An 8992-nucleotide genomic window follows, 5' to 3' on the forward strand; every position below is an offset into this window, starting at 1 on the left:
GTATGGATGTGAGAGTTGGACTGTGAAGAAAGCTGAGCTCTGAAGAATTGATGCTTTTGAACTGTGGTGCTGGAAAAGACTCTTGAGAGTCCCTTGGACTGCAAGGAGATCCAACCAGTCCGTTCTGAAGGACATCAGTCCTGGGTGTTCTTTGGAAGGACTGATGCTGAAGCTGAAACTCCAGTACTTTGGCCACCTTATGCGAAGAGTTGACTCATTGGAAAAGACCCTGATGCTGGGAGGGATTGGGGGCAGGAGGAGAAGGGGATGACAGAGGATGAGATGGCTGGATGGCATCACTGACTTGATGGACATGAGTTTGAGTCAACTCCAGGAGTTGGTGATGGACAGGGAGGCCTGGCGTGTTACAATTCATAGGGCTGCAAAGAGTCGGACACAACTGAGCATCTGAACTGAACTGAACTGATAGTAGATTAAATGATACAGAGGAATTGATCAGTGAGCTGGAAGAGAGTAGAGGAACTCACTGGTGATGACCAGAAAGAAAAAGAGAATGAAAAGAAATGAAGACAGTTTAAAAGATCTCTGGGGCAATTCCAAGAACACTAATATTCACATTATAGGGGTCCCAGAAGATCACAGAGAGAAAAAGCCTGACAAATATTTGAAAAAATAATAGCTGAAAACTTCTGAAAGCTGAAGAGAAGTGAAGCACAGAGACTATCATACAGGATTAACCCAAAAAGGAACAAACCAAGACATATTATAATCAAAATGGAAAAAAATGAACATAAAGAGAAAACAGTAAAAGCAGCAAGAGGAAAAGAAAACCAACTAATATAAAAGCACTCCCTTAAGGCCATTAGCTGATTTTTCTGCAGAAACTCTTCAGGCCACGAAAAAATTGGCACCATATATTTAATGTGATAAAAAGGAAAAAGCTAAAACTAAGAGTATGCTACCAAGCAAGACTTTCATTCAGATTTGATGGTGAAATCAAAGGGTTTACAGACAAGTAAAAACGAAAAGAAATCAGCACAATCAAACCAGTTTTACAACAATGGTAAAGGAACTTTTCTAGACAAAAAAAATAAATAAATAAAAGGCTACAACTAGAAATAAGAAAATTTCAAAATAACTTTATCGGCAAAGGCAAACATACAGCAAAGGTAGGAACTCATACATACACAGAGTAACTGGGAAGGTTAGAAGACAAAAGTAAAATCATCTGCATCAACAAAGAGCAGTTAAGAGATACACAAAACATTCAAATGTAAAAATGTGATGTTGAAAACAGTAATTGTGAGAAGAGAGTACAAATGCAAGTTTATTTAAATGCATTTAAAATTAAGGTATCAGCAACATGAAATAATCACATATATACACAGACCTCATGTTACCTCCAACAATTTGGCCACCTGATGCAAAGAACTGACTCATTAGAGAAGACCCTGATGCTGGGAAAGATTGAAGGCAGGCGGAGAAGGGGACAACAGAGGATGAGATGCTTGGATGGCATCACCAATACGATGGACATGAGTTTGAGCAAGCTCTGGGAGTTGGTGATGGACAGGGAAGCCTGGCGTGCTGCAGTCCATGGGGTCGCAAAGAGTCAGACACAACTGAGGAACTGAACTAACAGACCCACAGACAAAAATCCATAATAGATATACATACAAAAAAGAAAACAAATTCTAAACATACAACTAAAAATACTCAACAGTCATCAAAAACAAGAGGAGAGTACAAAAGAGGAAAAAGGAAAAAAAGATTTACAAAACAAATCCAAAAACAATTAACAAAACGGCAACAGGAACATTAATATTGATAATTATCTTAAATGCAAAGAAATTAAGTGTTCTAACCAAAACATACAGCAATTGAATAGATACAAACACAAGACCTATATAAGTGCTGTTTACAAGAGTCTTGCTTCAGATCTAGAGAGACACACAAACTGAAAGTGAGGGGATTGAAAAACGTATTCCACAAATGGAAATCAAAAGAAAGCTTAAATAGCAATAATTATATCAGATGAAATAGACCTATTTAGAAACAAACTTAGAATAAAAATTGTTATAGGGAACCAAAAAAGGACACTACATAATAATCAAGGGATCAATACAGTATGAAGATATAAAATTATAAATATATATGTGCCTAACTTATATGCAGAGTACATCATAAGAAACGCTGGGCTGGAAGAAGCACAAGCTGGAATCAAGATTGCTGGGAGAAATATCAATAACCTCAGATATGCAGATGACACCACCCTTACTTATGGCAGAAAGTGAAGAGGAACTAAAAAGCCTCTTGATGAAGGTGAAAGACGAGAGTGAAAAAGTTGGCTTAAAACTCAACATTCAGAAAACGAAGATCATGGCATCTGGTCCCATCACTTCATGGGAAATAGATGGGGAAACAGTGGAAACAGTGTCAGACTTTATTTTGGGGGGCTCCAAGATCACTGCAGATAGTGACTGCAGCCATGAAATTAAAAGATGCTTACTCCTTAGAAGGAAAGTTATGACCAACCTAGAAAGCATATTGAAAAGCAAAGACATTACTTTGCCAACAAAGGTCCGTCTAGTCAAGGCCATGGTTCTCTTCCTGTGGTCATGTATGGATGTGAGAGTTGGACTGTGAAGAAAGTTGAGCACCTAAGAATTGATGCTTTTGAACTGTTGTGTTGGAGAAGACTCTTGAGAGTCCCTTGGACTGCAAGGAGATCGAACCGATCCATTCTAAAGGAGATCAGCCCTGGGATTTCTTTGGAGGGAATGATGCTAAAGATGAAACTCCAGTACTTTGGCCACCTGATGCGAAGAGTTGACTCATTGGAAAAGACTCTGATGCTGGGAGGGATTGGGGGCAGGAGGAGAAGGGGACGACGGAGGATGAGATGGCTGGATGGCATCACTGACTCGATGGACATGAGTCTGAGTGAACTGCGGGAGTTGGTGATGGACAGGGAGGCCTGGCGTTCTGCGATTCATGGGGTCGCAAAGAGTCGGACACGACTGAGCCACTGAACTGAACTGAACATAGGAGCACCTGAATACATGACAAATATTAACAGATATAAAAGGAGAAATCAACTGTAATACAAGTGTAGTAGGGAATTTCAACACCCCACTTATACCAATAGACAGATCATCCAGACAGAAAATCAATAAGGAAAACATAAGCCTTAAATAACATAAGAGACCAAATGAACCTAATTGATATAGAGAGAGCATTCCATCTGAAAGAACAGAATACATGTTCTTTTCAAGTGCATATGGAACACTCTACAGGATAGATCACATGGTATGCCACAAAACAAGCCTTAGTAAATCAAAGTAACAGGCATCTTTTCTGACCACAATTCAATGAGACTAGAAATCAACTACAAGAAAAACACTACAAAAACAAAAACACATAGAAGGTAAACAGTATGCTACTAAACAACCAATGGATCACTGAAGAGATCAAAGAGAAAATCAAAATGTATGTAGAAACAAATGAAAACACAAGGATACAAAAAGAGAAATGAAAATGAAAACATAAGGATCCAAAACCTGTAAATGCAGCAAAAGTAGTTCTAAGAAGCCAGTTTATAGCAATGCAAGTTTACCTCAGGAAACAAGAGAAATCTCAAATAAACAACAGAATATTACACCTAAAGCAATTAGAGAAAGGCCACCATATAAAATCCAAAGTTAGTGTAAGGGAAGAATTCATAAAGATCAGAGCAAAATAAATGAAATAGAAAGTGAAACTAAAAGCTGACACTTTGAAAAGATAAACAAAATTGATAAACCTTTAGCCAAACTCATCAAGAAAAAAGGGAGAGTGTCCAAACGAATAAAATCAGAAATTAAAAAAGAGAAGTTACAATTGACACCAGAGAAATACAAAGGATCATAAGAGACTACTAAGAGCAATTAAACATCAATAAAATAGAAAGCCTAAAAAAAAATAGATAAATTATTAGAAAGGCACAATCTTTCAAGACTAATCCAGGAAGAAACAGAAAATATAAACCAAACAACCATAAGTATTAAAGTTAAATCAAAAAATAAATAAATAATAAAGTTAAATCAGCAATTTTAAAACTCCAAACAAAAGCATCAATGTTCATCAGCAATATTGGCCTGTAATTTTCTTTTACTGTATCTCTGCTTGGTTTTAGTATCAGAGTGATCGTGGCCTCATAGAATGAGTTTGGAAGTGTTCTTTCCTTTGCAATTTTTTGGAATAGTTTCAGAAGGATACATGTTAACTCTTCACTAAATGTTTGGTAGCATTGTCCTGTGAAGTCAGCTGATCCTAGACTTATGTTTTGGCCACACAGTGCAGCATATGGTATCTTAGTTCCCTGACCAGGGGTTGAACCTGCACCACCTGCACAGAAAGCAAGGAGTCTTAATCACTAGACCATCACGGAACACTGATGCAAAAATTCTCAACAGAACACCAGCAAACCAAATCCAGTGATATATTAAAGGAATCATACATCATGATCAAGTGAGATTTACTGCAGGGAGACTGACGAGTTTTCAATATTTGCAAATCAAGCAGTGTGATATACGACATTAACAAACTCAAGATAAAAACTTACGATCATCTCAATAGATGTAGAAAAGGGTTTTGATAAAATTCAACAATGATTTATGATTTAAAGCAAACTCTCCAGAAATTGAGCATAGAGAATCTTTTCTACCTCAACATAATAAAGACCATATATGACAAATTTGGCTCAGACAGTAAAGCATCTGCCTACAATGTGGGAGACCTGGGTTCAATCCCTGAGTCGGAAATATCTCCTGGAGAAGGAAATGGCAACGCACTCCAGTATTCTTTCCTGAAAAAGCCCATGGATGGAGGAGCCTGGTAGGCTACAGCCCATGGGGTCGCAAAGAGTTGGACACAACTGAGCAATTTCACTATGACAAATCCACAGCTAACATATATTCAGTGGTGAAAAGCTGGACACACTCCCTGTAGGATCAGGAACAAGAGAAAGATGTCCACTCATACCACTTATATTCAACATGATTTTGGAAGTCTTGATCACAGCAATCAGAGAATAAAAAGAAATAAAAGTAACCTAACTTTGAAGAGAAGAAGTAAAACTGTCACTGTCTCCAGATGACATGTTACTATTCATAGAAAATCTTAAAGACACTACCAGAAAACTATTTGAGCTCATGAACGAATTTTGTAAAATTATAAGATACAAAATTAATACACAGAAATCTGTTACATTTTATATACTAACAACAAAAGATTAGGAAAGAAATTAAGGCAACAGTCCTATTTACCACCACATGAAAAAGAATAAAATACCTAAGAAGAAACCTACCTGAGAAGTCAAAAGACCTGAATTCCAAAATCTTTAAGATGCTAATGAAAGAACTTGAAGACAGAACAAACAGATGGAAAGATATACCATGGTCTTACATTGGGAGAATCAATACTGTCAAAATGAACATATTGCCTGAGGCAATTCAGTGTAATCCCTATGAAATCACCAAGACATTTTATACAGAATTACAACAAAAAATTTTTAATTCATATGGAAATACTAAAGACCCTGAGTAGACAAAACAATCTTGAGAAAGAAAAAAGGAGCTGGAGGAAATCACAGTCTGTCCTCAGATTATACTACAAAGTTACATAATCAAAACTGTATGATACTGGCACAAAAACAGACATATAGATTAATGGAACGGAATAGAAAACCCAGAAATAAACCCGTGCACTTATGGTCAATTAATCTAGGACAATGGAAGCAAGAATATAAGACAGAGAAAAGACAGTCTCTTCAATAAGCAGTGCCAGGAAAACTGGACAGCTGCATGTAAAACAGTGAAATTAGAACATTCTCTAACAACACACACAAAAATAAATTTACAGCAGATTAAAGACCTAAATGTAAGACTGGGTACTGTAACACTTCTAGAGAAAAACACAGGCATGACACTTTTTGACACAAATCAAAGCAGTATCTTTTTGGAGCCATTTATTAGAGTAATGGAAATAAAAACAAAAATAAACAATTGGGACCTAATCAAACTTCTAAGTTTATAAACTTTTGCACAGCAAAGGAAACAATAAACAAAACAAAAAGACAACCTATGAAATGGGAAAAATATTTGTAAACAATGAAACCAACAAGGGATTAATCTCTAAAATGTACAAATAGCTCATAGAGAGCAATATTAACAAAAACAACTCAATCAAAAAAATGGGAAGAAGACCTAAATAAACCTTTCTCCAAAGAAGACATAAAGATCACCAATAGGCACATGAAAAGATGATCAACATCCTAATTGACATGCAAATCAAAACTGAAAAGGGATACTACCTCACACTGGTCAGAATGGCCATCATTAAAAAGTCTACAAATAAATTCTGGAGAGGGTATGGAGAAAAGAGAACCCTCTTACACTGTTGCTGGGAATATAAACTGATACAGCCACTATGGAGAATAAACAGTATGGAGATTCCTTTAAAAAGTAAAAACAGAGTTACCATATGATCCAGCAAATTCCACTCCTCAGCATATATCCACAAAAGATAAAAACTCTAATTCAAAAAGATACATGCACCCCAGTGTTCACAGCAGCACTATTTACAACAGCCAAGACATGGAAGCAACCTAAATATCCATAAACAGATGAATGGATAAAGAAGATGTGTTATATGTATATAAAGGAATATTAGTGAGCCAAAAAAAAAGAATGAAATAATGTCATCTGCAACAACATGGATGGATGTAGGGATTATCACGTTAAGTGAAGTAAGTCAGAGAAAGACAAATATCACATGATATCATTTATATGTGGATCTAAAAAAGTGATATACATGAACAGGGAAGTATATTCAATTCTTCTAATAACTTATAATGGAAAAGAATCTGAAAAAGAATATATGCATACATATGTATAACTGAATCACTTTGTTGTACCCTTGAATCTATTTCAACATTGTAAACGAACTATACTCCAATAAAAACTTTAAAAATTGAAAAAACTACCATTATCCAGCAATTCCACTTCTGGGTCTTTATCCCAAGGAAACAAAAATCACCATCTTGAAGAGATTATCTGCACCCCCATGTTCAATGCAATATTATTTAGAACAGTTAATACATGAAAATAACCTAAATGTCCATCAATTGATGAATGGATAAAGAAACTTGGTGCATGCATACATACACACACACACACACACACACACACACATACAAAGGAATGTTACTGGCCATTAAAACGAAGGAAAGCTTGCCCTTGCATCAATATGATTGGACCTTGAGAGCATTTTGCTAAAGGAAATGTCAGACAAAGCAAGACAAATACCGTATGATCTCACTTATATGTGGAATCTTAGGGAAGAAAACAAATACAAAATACCAGACTCATAGGTACAGAAAAAAGGTTGGTGGTTGCCAGAGGTATGTACTGTGAAGTGGGATAAATGGGTGAAGGTGATCAAAAAGTACAAATTTCCATTATAAGATAAATAAGTTCTGGAAATAGAATACACATCATGGTGATTATAATTAACAATACTTCAATGTATATTTGAAAGTTTCTAAGAGAATTAATCTTAAAAGTTCTCAGCACAAAAAAAGAAAATTGTACACTATATGTTGTGATAGATGTTAACTACTTATTGCAGTGATCATTTCACAATATATTTATCAAATTATTATGCTGTATACCTTATACCAACACACTGCCAATTATATCTCAATAAAACCGGAAGAAAACTTTTAAGTAAAAATAGCTTTTAAAATATAGTAACATATTCTAGATATTTAAAAAGCACAACCAAAGACAAAATGTCCCACTATACAAAAATACAGTAAAAAAGGATCTGACAGAATTTGGCCAGAACACCAACAATGTCCACCATACTGATTAATCTAAGCCATTATAGATTACTCTCCTAAATTCTTAGAATGAAAATAAAATTGCTCATATTTAGTAAATAAAATTTCATTTTAAAATATATATGTGTTTGTGTGATAGCATTGAGTACTTTGGCACTCCATGTACATTTCATTGTACATTTCAGACCTGTATTATTTTGGATATAGGATTAGAAGCTGTAACAGAGACACAAGAATAATGGATTAAACAAGTTGGAGTTTATTTCTCTCTTATATTAAAAGACTGAAGAGGCATGGTGATTTAGTCTTATAAATTCCTCAGGAGCAAGGTTCATTCTACCTTACTGCTCCACTACGTAGAGTATCATTGCCATCATTGTGGACTAGGATGTACCAATATGTTCACACTGCAGCCAGCAGGAAAGGGCAAAAGACAAGAGGATAAGCTTTCTTCCTTTAGAACTCTATCTAGATGTGACATGTTACATCTGTCACATGTCAGTATCTATAACTTTGTCACAAAATTCTACCTAGGTGCAAGAGAGGTTGAGAAATGTCTTAATTTTTACATGTCTGGCTAAATTCTGATGAGTTTGGTCTATTTTTTAAAAAACTGACAGAAGCCAAGTAGAACATGTATTGTGAACACTTCCATATACTTCTTGTATAAACTATGCATATTAACGCCACTTTTACTTGGCAAAAATATTTTCTCTTTCATAACTACTTTTGTGAGGACCAAAACATGCAGTTATACAGGTGAACAATTTACATTGGCCATACATGGCAATTCAACTTATGACATTTTAATTATATCTATAATTTAATTAATGCTGATTTCTTGGTTATAAATGCAGATTTCATAAATATTTGATTAATCAATAATTTCCAGGAATATAGAGATAAAAGCAGGAAGTGAGTTTTTAACATTTATATTGAATATTCACTAATATGCACAGTTAATAAAAAGTAAATGATTGTTGCAAAGAGAAAAAGGTAACGTATGGTTCAAAGGAAGTTGTTAAGGCTAAGAAAAAGTGAGAATGTTAAAGAAAAGTAGCTATCTAATGGGTTAATAAATTTCCTTTAAAAATAAATAGAAACAATAACTGCCTTGAAAGAGTAATAAAACATGCACAACTCACTTTT

General features: G+C 35.1%; 1 protein-coding gene across 1 annotated transcript in view; it reads right to left on the reverse strand.

The window, feature by feature from the left end:
* ADAM32 (ADAM metallopeptidase domain 32) overlaps positions 1–8992 on the reverse strand; it is a gene marked incomplete at its 3' end in the record, with an annotated part of 169626 nt that overhangs the window by 132670 nt on the left and 27964 nt on the right. The window lies entirely within an intron of this gene.

The sequence above is a fragment of the Bison bison genome, unplaced genomic scaffold, assembly GCF_000754665.1.
Source record: "Bison bison bison isolate TAMUID 2011002044 unplaced genomic scaffold, Bison_UMD1.0 scf7180017864105, whole genome shotgun sequence".
NCBI classification, from domain to species: Eukaryota; Metazoa; Chordata; class Mammalia; order Artiodactyla; family Bovidae; genus Bison; species Bison bison.